We start from the raw sequence: 17,753 nt of genomic DNA, 5'->3' as shown, positions 1-17,753 counted from the left end.
CTTTTTCCAAGGTTTGACAGTAGATTTCTGATGCTTGTTAGAAGAATCATGAGAAGCTTCATATCCCAGTTTTAGTACCTCAAATTATGCAAAAGCATTAAAAGCCAAATGGCAGACTCAGGGCAGAAGGATCCCCAGCAATACAGGCTGGAGCTGCCTGTAAAAAGTACAAGCTGTGCTTTGTACGTGGAGAGTCCAGTCCTGCAGAGTGTCCTGGCAGCTAGGGGCATGCTGGGCAGCCCCAGCCAACACACAGCCTGCACATCCAGCAAAGGGTTCTTTCTCCTTTACAAAGCATTGTGCCCAGTTTGGGGTACCTGGATGGATTTTTTTACCTTTAAAGTGAAAATCACTAGAGAATTTAATTCCAATCTGCTGCTGCCAGAAGGAACACCACAGAGAATATCAAGCCATACCTCCCTCAGAGAGACACAGCAAAAGGGCCAGAAGCAGTGCTTAAAAGCTACAGTATTGGAAGATCCATCCGGATAAAAAAGGGCAGGGGTAGAGGGGAAATCCTGTTAAAGCCAGTCAAGAACAAGATCAGCATTCGGAAAGTCATGGGATCTCCATTCTTGGAGATCTTCATTACTCAGCTGTCAAAGGCCATGGTTTTTAGATCTAGTTTTGAAACTAGCCCTACTTTAAGCAGAGGGCTGGACTAGAGATTTCCAAGTGTCACTTCCAACCTCAATTTTTCTGTTATCTTCTGAGTGCCCAATGTTCCAGCAAGCTTTTGGCACTTTTGAGTCTCCCTTTTCTGGACACACAGAGAATAATGTACGTGGCTCTGGGATAAGACCCCTGGGTGATGTTAGTATTTAATCTCTCACTAGCAGCAGTGGTGTTGCACTAGCAGCACTAAACTGGAGATCAAAAGAGCAATGTCAGCCTTGGGTAGTCAAGTTTTCATTAAAAAAGGGTCTTGCTTTTTAGCTACAGGTTTTCTACTTCCTCCAATGCTGTGCTCTCCAAGCCTGCCTTTGAACTTGCAATTTCTTATGGCAATTAACCAGACCTCTGAGTTGCCCTAGTTGTGTACACCCAGTGTGGAGAGATAAAGGACAATAGCTTGAACTGAAATTACTAATGCTCTTAGCAGGGCAAGGAGAAAATGACCAGCAATTGAAAATAAGGGCCATTTTATGTGGCCTAATCAGAGGATTATATTGGGAGAACATGCACTTGGCATGAAAATAAAACAGCAGTTGAAGGATTTTGTCCCTGGAAAATTCCAAGCCTTCCATCAGAAACAATGCATTTTTTTATATGTGATTTCCAGTGCCATAAACATCTGGTGAATTGAGGCTTGCTCAGAATAACAGTATGGAAAGAACACAGACTATCACTTGTCTATTAAAAAAAAAAAAAGATGTAATTAAAAAATTATAATGTCATTTCATTTGAAGGAACCTACAATTCATTTGAATTTGAGGGGAGCAAGAGAGAAGAAATGATCAGTAAATTATTTCAAATGCATTTTTGAAAATGAAAGATTTTAATTGTTTTTTAATTTTAAAAAATCACAAAAAATTTTCTGGCATTTATAGTCTTTCCCCAAAATGTTTTTCAAAATATATTTTTTAAATAATTTTTCAATCACATATTATCTGAAAATTCTATTAAGAATAGTACAGCAATTTATTGAAATAAAATGTTTATTTACCTATAGCATCTGACAACAGAATTCACTTGGGTAAAATTTCAGTGTGATTTATCCCCTGAGCTTCACTAAATATTGCTGCAGCTGCATGTTTTAGGCCATTGAACAGCAAAGAAAAGAGAGACATTAATTGTATCTTTTACCATGGCCAAGACATACATTTACTAGATTACAGCAATCAAATAGCATGTATGTCCTTTTTTTAAAAAAAAAAAAGAAACAAACAACAAGCCTGTCAACCAAAAAATGCTTGTGTAGGGGATTGTGCACCATATATTTCCCTTCTAAAAGACCTTGTCATCCTTTATACCACTTGTCATACTGTCAGTTCTAAGCTTGATTAATGTGGAGGAAAATAAAGGAGAAAGTAAGTAGCAGAAAGAAATTCTGTACCCAGGTAATGGCTTTGGAAGGGGGGATGGGGGGGAGCTGGCCACAGATACAGTCAGTGAGCATTTCTGAAAGAGAAGAATACTGATATGACTATACATGCTTGTTTACGTCCAAAATGTGTAGTTAATGCAGGACTGATCAGACCTGTTTCTTTCAGGAGCTAGCTGACTCAAACCAGTGGATTTCATATAGCTGTGTCTCTCACCATTTCTGTGGGCATTTAATTTTGTAGGGTGATACCCAAAATGTTTCTACCTCTTTTCTCTTTACCTACTTCTAATTCTTTCATTTAGTCATGTCCAGATAAGCCAAAAGTGGCTGGAAGCTAGAGGAAGAGTTTAAATTACTTGGAACATTGACCAGTGTTCAACATATTTAAATATACAGGCATTATATATTTTAAAAATATATGATGCCTGGCAAACCTTCTGGCTTGCCACAGTGCAGTCCTAGTTTTCATCATTTCCTAGGCCTTTTCCCTGGTTTTATTTATATGTCACTTACTATAGCAAAGTAGCCTGATTAATTATCTTGTCTTCTTTCTTTCCTTCCTTTCACTTTAAAAGAAAATCATGAGGAAAAAAAAGAAAAAAAAAAAAAGATTGTTGTTTTCTTCTTTCTGTCTGTGACACGGTATTTCTGTTTAAAGAAAACAGTTTCTGGAACCTTGCTTGGCCACTGATGGTTAAACGTTTACCAGGGAAGGAATGGCTTGACTGATAGGACTTTGCAGATCTGTGTCATGCAGTCTAATCTTCTGGAGGGATGGAGCTAGGGAGATGAACACTTTCGGCAGCACGTTTTCTAGAAATTATTATAGCAATGGGACTTTTCTGCACGTTCTTCCAAGGTTATAAAATACAAAGTTTGTAAGCTTGACTCTGGTGTCATTTATGGCACTGCACCACTGCTGACAATTTGGGGAGAAAAAACAGATGCACGCTGGCATGAGTAAGAAGAGAATCAGCTCTGCCCATTAAGCTCTTGCCATTGTGTATCTTCAAACTTTCTCAGTTCTCCTGAGGAACTCTCCCTCTGTAATGCAATGAGACATTCACCTGGGCTGGAAACTCTGAACAGAAAACATGGTATTCAACTCTCCCAACTTTTTACAATCTAATAGATGGCAAGTCATTGAGACTATCTCTGTAATGAAGAGCTCTAAACTAGATTGTAAGAGGGAAAGGGATACAACCGGGCCTGCTAAAGATAAGCCTGGGGGTGACACACCAATGTGTGAGGGATGGTGTGTGGTTGTGGTCCTTCAGTCTGCCATATGGAGCTAGGGACTGGAGATCCATGCAGCAGTGAAGACAAAAGGGCTATCAATGTGCCGGAAATCACAGAAGTGTCTTAGAATCATCACATGGGAATTAGGGCTTCTCCTGCCTAAAAGCTGGTGTGATCAACAGCCCAATCGAAGAGCATCTACACCAATACACATAGCATGGACAACAAACAGGAAGAACTGGAAGTCATGGTGCAGTAGGAAAATAGTGGCATGGCTGCCACCACAGAGATATGATGAGACAAATCACACAACTGGAGTGTTGCAATGGATGTCTATAAACTCTTCAAAAGGAATTGGCAAGGAAGGAGATTATAGAGAGTTTTGATTGTCTGGAGCTAAATAATGGTGATGATAGGGATGAATGTTTATAGGTGAGAATCAGGGGGAAGGCCAGTAATCCAGATATCCAGGTGGGAGTCTATTATGTACCATGCAACCAAGATAAAGAGGCAGATGAAATATTCTTTATGCCACTGGGAGAAGTCTCACAGTCATTAGCCCTTGTTCTCATGGGGGACTTTGACTTACCAGACTTCTGCTGAAAACACAATACGGTGGAGGGTCTAGGAGGTTCCTGGAATATGTGGAAGATAACTTCCTTACACAGCAGGTGAGTGAGCCAAGCAAAGAAGGCAACCCACTGGACCTGTAGTTTGTGAACAGAGAAGGGCTGGTGGGTGATGCAATGGTCAGGATCATGAAACAATAGAGTTTTCAGTTCTCGGGGAAATCAGAAGGGGACTCAGCAGAACTGCCATCTTGGGCTTCCAGAGGGCATGATGTCTTAGGATTTTAGCTTTTATATTTTTCATATCCTGTAATGCCTTAGTGTGTAACTCTAAGACTCCATATAGCCTGTTAGCTGCTGTTCTCCCATTCTGGTCAGACAAAACAAATCCACTCTAGGCTCAAACTTCAAGGACACCATCTCAGGCCCTGAAATATGTAAACAAAGTGTCTAAAGAGGGAGAGCAAACTTGGGGTAATGACTTCATTACCTGAAATTGTAATTGGAGAATTAACCCCAATATGCAAACAGACCAAACTTATAAAAGTATGAAAACCCGTGACCCTGTTGTCCATTTTGGGTGTAGCCTTTCTGAAGGCTTTTGACTGCCCAAAGGGTACCTGAAGGCCCTTCAATAAATACCCACTTTTATCTTAATTTTTTCTAGCCTCTGTTTTTAGGTAGCCCCATCAAGGCATCAGGCAGACTGACTTGAGCATGGTTGATAGAGTTCCTTGGGAGGCAGTCCTGATGGGCAGAGGAGTTCAGGAAAGCTGGACATTCTTCAAGAAGCAAATCTTGAAGGCACAGGAGCAAGCCAGCCCCATGTGCTCAAAGACAAGTCAGCATGGAAGAAGACGGTCCTGGATGAACAGAGCTGTGACTGGAACTCAAGGAAGAAGCAAAAAAACAAAAAACCCCCAAGAGTTTATGACCTTTGGAAGAACGGGCAGTCAGTTTAGGACTACAAGGGTGTTGTGAGGTTATCCAGGGAGAAAATTATAAGGACCAAAGCCCAGATAGAACTTAATCTGGCTACGGCTATAAAAGACAATAAAAGTGTTTCTATAAATACATTAGCGACCAAAGAAGGGCTGAGGAGAATGGAGACTCTCCTTCCTTCATTGGATAGTGGGGGAAACTTACTGACAAAGGATGAGGAGAAGGCTGAGGTACTTAATGCCTTCTTTGACTCAGTCCTTACTAGTAATAAAAATTATTCTCAGGTACCCAGCCCCCTGAGCTGGAAAATAGGGATAGGGAGCAGAACAAAGTTACCATAAGGTAAGCCACACAGACACAGGCAAGTATATTGGCCCAATGGGATCTACCCAAGGGCACTGAGGGATCCGATGGAAGAGCTTGCCAAGCCATTCACAATCATTTATGATCAGTCCTCATCAATCAAGGAGGTTCCAGTCGACTGGAAGTTAGAAAATGTGACCCCCATCTACAAAAAGGCCCAGAAGAAGGTTCTGGGTCTTCTCAGCCTCTGTGCCAGGAAGACTGTTGTAATGCTAGGTTTTGTTTAGCAGGCTGCAGCTTTCCTGAGAGCTCAGCAGAGCTGCTTAGGGCAGTGCGACCATTGTCGCCCTCCCGCAGTCCATTTCGGACGGCCCCGCAATTTTTGCTCCGGCAGCTCTCAGCATTGCAACCAGTGATGGCGAACAAGGTGAGAAGGGTCTCCCCATGAGGATTTAAGAGGATCTTTTAATAGTTACAGCTTGTCCCAGAGACCCCAGAGGCAGAGAGACGTCATGATCCGGGCGCAGTGGCTCAGGGACGGTACATGGGTGGAGTTGGGGCACAGGAACCAACAGGGAGAGCCCGAGGGAGTGGTCAGGGCTAGGGGCAAGGAACGGGGTGGGGGGAACTATGTGGGATAGGAAAAGCAATGGGTAAACAGACCACAGAAGATCATGGAGCAAATCATTTTGAGTGACATCACATGGCATGTGCAGGATAACCAGGGGATCAGGCCCAGTCAGCAACACTGCAGGCTTGGCAAGACTCACTGGAAATCTTCCCAAAGGAAAAGGGCCTGGGAGTGTTGGTTGATAGCTGGATGAACATGAGCTGTCAGTTGTATCAGAAATAGTGTGGCCAGCAGGACCATGGCAATGATTGTCCCTCTATACTCGGCACTGGTCAGGCCATACTTTAGATCCTGTGTCCAGTTCTGGCCTCCTCACTACAAGAAGGACACTGAGGTGCTGGAGTGAGTCCAGAGAAGGGCAACAAAGATGGTGAAGCATCCGGAGCACAAGTCTGATGAGGAGCAGCTGCAGGAGCTGGGATTGTTTAGCTTGGAGAAAAGAAGACTCAGGGAGGACCTTACGACTCTCTACAACTACCTGAAAAGGAGGTTGTAGCCAGGTGGGGGTCAGCCTCTTCTCCCAGGTTACAAGCAATTGAAGGAAAGGAAATGGTCTCATGCTACACCAAGGGAGGTTCAGATTGGGTATTTGAAAAATTTCTTCATGGAAAGTCTTATCAAGCATTGGAACAAGCTGCCCAGGAAAGTAGTGGAGCCACTGTGCCTGGAGGTATTTAAAAGACATGCAGATGTGGCATTTAGGGACAAGGTTTAGTGATGGACATGGCAGTGCTGGATTAGTGGTTGGACTTGATGATCGAAATGATTCTGTGAAAATCATGGAGTGGTTTCCATACAAGGAACTATTTAATAGCTTAGAATTCTTCAGCCTGGAAAATAGGACAGCTGGTTCAGGCTGAGACAGCTGATTAATGTGAGAGTAAACATCTATAAAATTGCAGACTGGATGTGTATGGTTGATTGCTCAGTATCTTCCAACACATGGCCTAGGGGGGATTAAATTAAAATACCGAGTTCAAACAGAAGAAGGTGGTTCTCAACACGTCTGGTTAACAAAGAATTGCCCAGCAGTTGTGGTAGCTAAATGTTGGCCTGGGTTCAAAAACAGAAAAAGTTTATGGAAGGGAAAGTTTTACATTTGTAAAAAGCTATACATGTTTTCAGATAAACTGTAGCTGCAAGTTGTTGAAGGCTGAAAAAGTATTTCAGAGAATAGCACATGTAATTTCATTATTTTTTTTACTCTGAGTGCTTTCTTTTCACTACAGTGGCAAATACACTGGGGCTGGGTGAACCATTGTTCTGATCTATGCCTGTGTTTATATTCTTGTCAGGGATGTGTATTTACTACCATTTGAATGGATATGTTACAGAAGTTTTGTTATGAAGACACTGAATTGGAGCTATCCTACCCTTTTTCTTATCAGGCAAAGTAGATGTCACATGAGCAAATACACAATTGTGTTTTGCTCTCCAGTCCTACTCTAAGATATTTAACCTATTTGCTTTTATTAAAAAAAAAAAAAAAAAAAAGTTGTCTTTTATGTGCTTTTATCCTTTATATACATGCCTGTGTTGTATTATAAAGAACAGAAACCTATTTCCAAGGACTTGATGAAATCTGATGACGGGAAGTTGATATAAGTGAAATTCACATCACAAAAGAGGTATGGATTTTTTTGTGGAGGTAACTAAACTATGACATTACTAATTTATTTTTAAACATAGTGAATCCTCTATTAAGTAAATTTTAAAATAAAAGCTGGGCATTTTTTAAAAAGTTGCAGTGCTACTCAACTGAAAGTAAAATTTTTGATGTAGGGTTTTTTAATGCAGACTTTCTTGTGTGTCATCAGACCATTTTTGGCTTTAAAAATCAATGGAACAACTTCTAAAAGGTAAAATTAGTTTCAGTTCTCAGAAAGGAAAGAAAGGCACAAGAAGATCAAGTGATGAGCCCAAGTTTGGTTTGGGACAGACACTACCTTCCTGACAGTAACTTAGTGCTCTGATGTCTAGATTAGGTATCTTCTTGTGAAGAGTTTTACATGTCTGTAAGAAGCTCTACAGTAAGAACTAAAAAGCATACACTTAGCTTCTCAGAGAGTGCAACGAAGCATAGTATTCTCAGTGCAAATACACAGATTTATACCAGCCAAAGAGCTGGTTTACAAAATCTGTTCAGTACACTGTGGTAAAGAGGCATCATTCTAAATTGTAATTGTATTCTGTGTTAATTTGTAATAAGTAATCTAGAACTGGGCTGCAACAGCATTACCTCTGATTTTGTGAGCTAATCTCCAATCTGTAAAACATGCTCTGTTTGGATTATCTACAGGGTGCGCATTTCTCAGTGAATTTGTTTTTTTTGAGTAATGGGAATACATTCAAGGAAATTAATTTGCAGACAGATACAGTTGCTGTTGGATGAATGGGTTCTCTCTTTGCACTTGAGGTGTAGTGTTGTTGGTATCTCGGCTGGTGGCATGTGCAAGAATCTTTGGATTGCTTGACAAAAATTTTCCTATAATATTCTCAGAAAACTTATGTGACAGCTTTGTAGTCTGAGAAGTAGATACAAACCCCCTGCCTGCCACCTCAGAGCTTAACTAGTTTGAGTTAGAAGAGGGGGGAGAAGTATCACACAATAGGATATTTCCTCTAATGCACCTGCAGACTGTAGCATATATGTGACTGCCAGCAATGATTTGTCCCCATCATGCTTTTTTTCATTTCAAGTCTTTCCATCGTCCTGCTGTGGAAATGCAGCACAAAGCTGGTTGTGACCCAACTGATTTTATTTCACAGCATTGGCTCCGGGATGGTTGGTTTCATGTTAATACTCTAGGCAAACTGGAGACTATGCATCTCTCAGAGTCTGGGGTTGAACACAAATAATGACCAGATATTTTGCTGCCTGAAGGGAAAACTAAAAAGCCACCTCATTATCCCGTTGAATCACATAGCTGTGATTTGTCTACAACAACAAAATAAAAATCAGAAGTGAAATGTAAAGGAAGGAAAAGGGATAGTTCATTACAATTGTAGAAGGAAGGGAAATAATAGAGAGAATTGGGTCAAAAAATGTATTTTTATACATCTATGAGTAGCAAAGTGAATCTTTGAAAACATGACTTCCTGAAGATCCTATATCTTGTTCTTTTAAGCTCTAGCTGGTTTTTTTACTAACCTCTTGTTAATAGCTGTACTGAGGGAGGGAAAGAATTGGGAAGTTCATTCCTATTTTAAGCTTTCTATTCCTAATGCAAAACAAACAGCTCTGGCTTCTGTCAGAAAGCTATTGTTCTTGTCTCAGTTTTTAATGGAGATAATGCTTAGAAAAGTTTGTTTCAAAGTAAAAGCTTGATGGCAATCTTAAGGACAGGATTCCTCTTGCTTAGCTGAAGCACCTTAAAAAATGTGTCTAGTATAAGCTGGTTATCCAAGCTCCCTCTGTGGTTGCTTTAGAGAGAAAGCCTTCTCCAAAAGCCTTTCTTCCCACCTTAAGATAAATGTCTCAGTTAGCAAGATGACTAATTTCCATAAAATGCCTATATCTGTCCTCTGGCAAAAACCAGAGGCTTGACAACTAGATTAAACTAAATGTGTAGTCACTGGATGGCCAGGGTTAGGTGAGACAAATTCCATCATTAGCCAGAAGCATAGAGCATAACTCGATTTATAACCATGGATTTTTTTTCTGTTGTGTAGACAGCAGAAAAACGGCTCTTACAAAAAAGTGAAGACATCTGAAATAGTCCTATAATTTTTGTTTCAGTATCTTCTGTAAAAGGGAAAAATAAAATTCTTGGAGTCTATTTCTCAGCTAGGTCACAGGCTGAGGTGGTGTACACCATGAAGAAGTCCTGGGTGGTGTTCATGTTGGGAGGCACCAGGAAGAGCTGTCAAGTGAGTCAGGTGCCACTATGCTAGGGAACAAAAGTCTGAGGTGAAGAGGCCAGCTGAAGACAGTCTGGGAATCTGAAAAACCCTTATTAAAACAAGTTTCTCAGATTCCAAATAGAACAAATCCTCTCTAGCAGGAACTAACAGACCCAGGATATAACCTAAGTTAAATCTTTCATGTTTGTATGTGTGTATATATACATCTATACACACACATATATAAATGATTGTTTCTACAGTTGTGTGAAGATAAAGAACAAACATTAATCTCAACGCTTAAGAGAAATTATATTACCAAAGAGCATTTTATTCTGTTTGGTTGGATAAAAGCCCCATCTAGGCTGGGGTCAGGTTTTCAATTTGTATAAATCAACATACTTCTATGAAATGAAAGTAATTCTTGTGCCTTCCCCCTTCACTTTTCAAAATTCTTTAGTCCCAGTGTTAAAAAAGATAAAATGACATCTCGTGTCCCTGAGAGATTTAAGGCCTTGCATTTAGCTATATCTAAAGAAAAAATTTATTCCAGGGAACCCAATTACAGTATCTTTATCCCTGCAATACAATTAAAGCATGTCTCCATTCCTGTGGTGTAGAAGGGACCTAAATTTTCCCTTCAGCCATGTTAAAGCCTCTTTACTCAAGGTTATAACATGGTTTGGGAATATGATTGAGGCTTTTGACACAGTAGAAATTATTGTACTTCAACTGTATTCAAGTTGTCTTTGAAACTGCCCATGGAACAGAGCCTGTGACCTTCACGGGAGCACAGATACCCTTTGACACACTGTTTTGTAATGTCATGGTTTAATTGCAAGGGTCACTTTGGTTGCCAACAAATTTGAAGGCCAAGGGGGACCCAGTAATGTTGTGCTGTATGTGAGGTGACAATGAGTACAGATCCTTGAACTGAATCTTTTATAAAGGTCTTGTGGTGTAACGTGAGGGACAAGCAGAAAGTTTGTAAATTTATATCTAATTAACTAGAAGTCAAAAAAGGAAAAATTTGCACAGTCTGAGCTCCTCTGAAGTGGAAATGGATGTGGAATAGACAGTCAGGAGAGAACTGAGATCTTCTATCCGAAGTAGAAGGCAGGCCTGTGCAATCATGTTCTTTCTACAGAGTTTGAGGGCAAAAAGTTACAGGTTATGTGATGTTAAAACCTTTCATGGAGCTACACCAGTTGGGGTTTCTGTAATTGTTCATTAGGGTGAAAAATACTTTTTAAGTATGGCAGGATATGAAGGAACATTTTGTTCTGACACTTTCTGAACAAACAATATCCTCTGACACACTCTGAACAAACAATTTATAAAGCTTTTTTTTCATATTTTCCTTCAGTTCCATTAGAAAACTTCCAAGTGTGTTTTAAATGGATTAATATACAAGATTAATATACTGCATGTATTTTCTCAAAATGCAAACCTTCATTTCACCTCAATACTGTTGAACTCTTCTATTTGCTCAAAAATGAATTTAAATTGCAAAAGTCCCACTCACATGCTTAAGTGAATTATTTAAACAAGAGAAACACTATTTCAATAAAACAAAAATGTATTTACCACAATTAATCACAGTAGGCAGTAGCTACAGCTCTCACTCAAAATACTCCTAGCCATGTTGACTAATCTGTCAGAATGCATGTTTAATGCTATAGGAAGCTTCATCAGCTTCTGCCCCTGAAGAAGGTAGGCCCTGCAGAAGAAGCTGCTTTCCTGTAACACCAGTGCCACAGAATATTGAGTAGTTTACTTGAAACTGCTAGCAGACTTCTTAGGACTTTCCTAGCACAAGCAGCTGAAGATCAGGAGAGTCAGGAAGGTACTCTGTGGATTCTCTGGGTGTTTCCACCTTGGTGCTGGCACATCTATTCATGAACATTTGTATATCACAGGTACACACATAAAAAATATCATTTAATTGAACAAAGAAGAAAAAAACTAATGCTCTTCAGCCTATTCCATGCAGAACTTAGTGTCTTGTCACAACTTTATTCTTAAGCAAGGAATAAACAAAACTAAATGTACAATGCTGCATCACTAAGATCAACTCAATGATGTTTGACAACCTGCCAAAAGGCAAGGAAGAGGGACAGGACAACAGACTGTAAAACTGCAAAATAGCTACTGCTGATCTGCCAAAAAATATCTTCAGCCCTTCTGGGAAAAGGTTTGGCTTAGAACAAAAGTGGTGCTGTTGTGCTTTCCATGAGTTGTCTCCAGAGAGTTGGTGGGATTTGCATGTGATGAAAAATAGCCCCAGATTATCCTGCCAGAGAAGGAAAAACGGATAGAAGGCTTGGCTGGAGTATTGAAAATTATTCAGGTCCCTGTAAAAATTAATCAGTCCTGCCTCTTCATCCTGTCCCCTAACACGAGGAATAAAGTACATTTTACTGAACTGCAGTACTGAAAACACAGGGGGCCAAACGGAGCTGAATAGTATTTAGCTGCATATGTCAGTCACCAAATCTCATGGTCAGGAAAGCTTGTCACAATGGCATAGAGTTTTAGTAGAGGAACGTCATGAATTTTTTAGTAAATATTTACACTAGTGCAAGCAGAATTGGTATGAACAGTAACCCTGAATGCCAGGCTGAGCAAAGATCAGGGTCCACTGAACAGAGAAGCCCTCAGCCTGGTCAGTCTCACCCACGTGAAGTCAGTAGCCCCTGTCTGTGCTACTCACACGAGCCCACTGTTCTGCCTCAGCTCTCCATGTGTGCTGCACTCACCGCCAGCTGCCAAGAAAACCCACGAGGCTGCCCCGGTGGTTACAGAGATCTCTCATTTCCCATGCTAAAACATGAAGCAGATAAGAAGAGACTTGTGTAGTGGCACAGCTTTACACCTCGGCAGAGACTTGTGTAGTGGCACAACTTTACACCTCGGCAGACGCATACACTCCTGCTCCCAGGAGGGAGCACGCTGTGTGGGGCTGGCTCCTCTCAGAGTGAACACACTTCCAACACTACAAAACATATTTTGCACTGTCACCTTCCCTGGAGAAACATACAGAGACTCTTACATGGTAACTGCTAGATCTTTAAAACAAGCAAAAGCAAACACTCCTCAACAAACAAAACAAACACTATTTATTTCTTCTCTAGGGTGAGACAGGAGTGGGGAGAGGGGGAAGGGATTAAGGGTTTGTGGAGGGTTTTTTCCTTTATTGTAAGGCACTGGGAACAGCAAGGGCTAGGGCTATTTACAGTTGGAAGTAAATGTGCAGCTGTGTATAGTAGAAACTGGTAATAGACAAGAGACTATAAAGGGTGATGGGCTGGGGAAGGTGATAGGGGAAGAGAGCCTGGGCGTACTGAGTGGGGAAGAGGGCCTGGGCATACTGAGTGGGGAAGAGAGGTTTTGGGAGCCCTGACAGAAGCAGTGGAATAAGGAAGAGGAATTGTAGTGGAAAAGAGAGAGATGGAAAGATAATGAGAGTTTGGGAAGCAGGAAGATAGTTAAACCTGTTCAAGACAGCAAGAAGTAGAATGGAAAGTGAGAAGAGGAAATGAGATTGAGAAGCTCTCACTGATGCATGTCAGGGAGAGCATGTAAGGAACAAAAGGAGAAAAATGAGGAAAACAAGATGATTACAAGTATTTCTGATTCAGCTTAATGGCAAGCATAAATCATTTTGCTAATATATGTGTGCATATGCATACATGTATGTTAAATAAAGTAAGGCATTGCCTGTCTCTGAAATACTTCTTTCATGGTTAGGGTCTCCCTTTTAGGGCTGTAGAATGTGATAAGGAAAACTATATGGAACAGACACTTCATGGCTGATTCCACCCCTTTATCTCTCCCTGGTATTCAACATCTTTCATTTCAGATGATAGTTTCAGCAGATTTGCACAACCATTTGAGATTCTGGATTTTTCATGTGAGTGCCAGTGCAAACCACTGCATGCTACATAGGGATAACTGGTTCTGACAGCCTCCAGGTAGAGCTTCTTCTCTTTCCATACCCTCAGTATGTAAATTAGATGCCAGCTAGATGTCCACAGATGATGTGAAATTGAGATAGATTACTTGTCGACAAACAGTTCCTGCTTGGAACTATCACCTCTTTGCAGAACATAGGGAGTTTAGAGTAAAAAAAAATATCGAAATTCAGGTCACCTTTCATTTTGGTTCTACCAAGAAAAAAACGAAACAGACAAGAAAATTGTACTGACAAAACCAATCCTGGTTTGCTCTATCTATATTTATTGGGTTCTGAAAATAGACGGAGCATTCAGAGCTCTCCCATGCACTAGCAGCAGGCAAAGTTCATTCATATCAGATCTTTCCCTCCTCTTCTCCCTTTGGACAGTATAACGTAAAAGCTACATAAATAGAAATAAAGCTTAAAAAAGCCTGGAAAAATCCCCAGCAATATTTTAGCAACCTCCATATGCCTCTTAAATCTGAAAACTTTTTCCTGAGCACTAAATGGATGTTTCTGAGTGCTACAACCAATTTACAAAAGAAAATAAACAACTGTTAGTTTTGGTATATAGACTCCAAATATTAATAGAAGACAATATTTTAGGCTATGTGATCAACTCTGCTTTTCGGAGTTCAAACATGAAATGCACACTATCATTACATCAGAAATCTAGTTGAGATATTCCTGCTCCAGTAACCTTTGCATCATTAGCTGCCTGCTCCACTGTGTGTTCAAACAATACCCCAACTTGTTAACCTGGTTTACTTTGCTCTAGTGTTATTTAGGGCTGGGGTTTTTTTAATATATAAGCTTGTATATTTATATTTTATATACTTTGTTTAGAACCTTTGGCCACATAGTTTATTCATAAGTAACCACATCTTAACAGAAGAAATCTGAACTGATATGCCCAGTGCTTCTTACACAGTTGCACCTCAATGCAAAATATTGCCCAGGCATAAAATTATGCTGAAGGAATTAGTGTTTCAAAGTCGCTCAGAATTGAGGCAGCAAAATAAGTTATCCTATCTGCAACTTTATTTAGTTTTGTGAATCAGCTGCTATGTTTAGTGATATCCTTTCCCATTATTACCATTACCGAGTTTTCATAGGACTCCTGCTCCACTTGCATATAGACTGTGGTGTGACCCGGAAATAAGTTGAAAATCCATAGTGAAATTGCATCTTTTCTCCCAGTGTCCTTACTTCTTTGTTGTGGGAAATCAGAGGTATCAGAAGAAAGAAATAAGGGGCAAAAAAAGATGAGATAACCTTGTGGTTAGGGAAGCTGAAGGGCACCTAGAAATTCCAACATAGTCTCACTTATATCCACAGTCCCAACATGATGTTTTGACCAGAAATGTTTCTCTCTTTTAGTATGACTCTCTTTTTTTTTTGGAACAGTATTATTTTAAATTTTGGTCCTGGAGTCTTATCAGTAGAAGAGCTGCTATTTGACTATGTAGGAGTCTACACAGCACTGCAAGCTTCTTACTTTGATCTCATTGAAACTCATTCTCCCACTTATGAAATACTACACTGAACTCACAAAAGTGGTGGGAATTATTATTTAGGAAACTCTAAAAAAAAAAAAAATAGCAGAGCTGACATAGGAAAAGGCCTAAATAATTCATTGTTCGATTAAAATTTGGGTCTCGTTAAGTACGAGTTGCTCATTCATGATTTTCAAAGCAAAAGTGCCAGCATCTGCAGAATCAGTGTTCTCAATGAGCAAATATCCATTACTTTAACATTTTTCAATTGTTTCTCAGGGAAAATCTAAACAATGTATCCCTTCAGCTTTAAACCATATAATGTGGAATACTGTCTTAAAGGAATTGTAATTTGGGGCTGCATATGGTCCTATGCTAATAAATTAAGCAGCTGCCAGGAATGTTCCCAGACACTAAAATGTTATTGTCTGTGTCATAAAATTGTAAAAATATTTCTTGGCATGACTTTGGCCTCAGCCAATTAGCACTTTCCCAAACAGTTGCACGGGCCAGGGACAATTCTTAGTAGGCAGAGAGTGTGTGGCTATCCTGTTTTGAAAGGTAAAAGAATTTAACAGCATGCTTGGATGCCATTCTGTGTCTGTTGGTCTCAGACCGTGACCTTGGCCCAGTTATTTAGAAGTGTAAATGTAGCCATGGAATCCAGGGTCCCAGGCCAGATTATCTGTCCAAACATATTGTTCATTTTTCCTTCTACATAACCACATTGTTGCATTATGAGCTCCAATGGAATATGGATATATGGAGTATACCATGGAAAATACCACTTTTTCAGGGGGCGTGGAACTTCAATCTAACTCTCATGACGCAGGAAATCACTGCAGGGTAATCTGTTTTAACGTAGGTAACTTTTTGTGAGGGGAAAAAAGGGAGGCAAGTTGTATAAACAGGTCACACCCATTTCCAATGTGATTTGGACTCCATAAAGACTTTCCAATCCACTTTTGTTTCATTTTACAGTTCCAAGGTAAACATTGCCTGAGAGTAAGTAAGGGGTGGACAACTCTGCACACAACAAAAACAGTGATGTTCAAGGGCATGGAGATGTTCTTCTACATGAAACCCTTGGATGAGTGCAAGTAAAATAAATTTTACCCAATGAGGAAAATGTTGGGTTGGTAAAATCTAGTAAGAGGGTGAAACCACAGTTGAAATGGGAGACTTTCAGTATCATTTCTCTTCAGAGCAAAACAGCAGAGAAGCTTACCTACTAGTGCAAAGCAATGCCCCAGGCTGGCAAGGAAGAGCACAGGCAGTGTTCCTGGCTCCCACACAAAGAAATGGTAATGACTCTCACCAGTTCTGACATCCATGACATGGAACACATTAAAGCTTACATCTTCTTTCTTCTTATAAAGTCCAAAGGACTTCGTTAAGGATCTTTTCCAACGCAAATGAATCTATGGGTCTATGAATTCATCTGATAGACAATGAGGAGAAAGCCACTTGTGCTTCTTGGGAAAGTCTGTTCAGTAACAGTAAGACTTTTTTTTGGAAACCGTGCCTTATCTTCACCATTTCTGTGTGCTCAATTATTGTCATTCCTTAATGAGGGATAAGTCATTCTCATCCTGTTTTACCTTCTTTCTTCTGACCTCACATTCTTTCTTAAATTGCCTTCCAAATGAAAACCTGCCCTTGAAGGAACCCTTCAAATTAACGTCCATTGTTGGTGTCCACTATAACAGCCATCCTCTTCTTCTCTTTGATCCCTTAGAATTGTTCCCAGCAGCTGTGATTTCAAGATTGTCTTCCCTTCATGTCTTCACTTGAGCAGGATTTTTTCACAGCTGCTATCCACTCCTCAGGCTCACAAACCCCTTCACCCATGCTTTTTGCCAGTCCACTCTGTTCTCTTTGCTGTGCCTGTCCTTAGAAGTTGTCCTTCCTCCTGTCTTCCTCATCACTGACCCACCAGTCTCCACTATGCCTGTAGTTCCCCATGTTTCCCTCCTCCATTGACAAGTTCATGTTTCTCAGCAGACATCTCCCTGAAAACAGATGCAGTTTTGGAACAATCTCATCAGGCTCACCTGCCCTTTCTGGTGCCTGATACCATAATGACAAGATGATGCTGGGCTGCAGGTGGGCACAAGCATCTGCTATCAAAGCGCTGTGGGGTCATCAGGCATAACAAAATATGTAATGGACAGAAGTTGTTCCTCGCTGGACCGTCAGCAGCAGCCTGTTTTCCTGGTTCTGTATTTCACCTGGTGCGAGTGACAGATGGGACTTAACAAGTGAGACCATTATTACATGCCCTTTTTTGTCCTTATCTTTCAGATGTTATGGACTGAAAGAAAACAGATTATAAGGTATGACTCAGGCTTTGTTTACTCTCTGCTGTCCAGATCAGACCCAGAAGTTTGCAAGTGCACTAAAATCTTTCTTTCCTTCTTCCTTTCACTTTCCCTACCCAGCTAAGGGACAGACTGTGTGGGCACTGAGACATTTACAGGAGGCATTCATGAGTTATTTTTACTTTCAGTCATGTCTTGTATAGGAGACATACCACAGGCATATGTAGAAATGAGAACCTTTGCCAAAAGAATTTCATTCTTGGGAAAAAGATACATCTTCCTTCCTATGTGAATAGGCCTATTAATTTTTCAATTACTGTTTCCAAGCACATGAAAATTAGAATAATTTTTTTAAGATATCTATTACTTGAAATTGGAATTTATCCTGCTGTTCTAACCAAAAA

Source organism: Corvus brachyrhynchos, unplaced genomic scaffold (genome assembly GCF_000691975.1).
Source record: "Corvus brachyrhynchos isolate BGI_N302 unplaced genomic scaffold, ASM69197v1 scaffold23, whole genome shotgun sequence".
NCBI lineage: Eukaryota > Metazoa > Chordata > Aves > Passeriformes > Corvidae > Corvus > Corvus brachyrhynchos.
Note: the sequence above shows the minus strand (reverse complement) of the source record.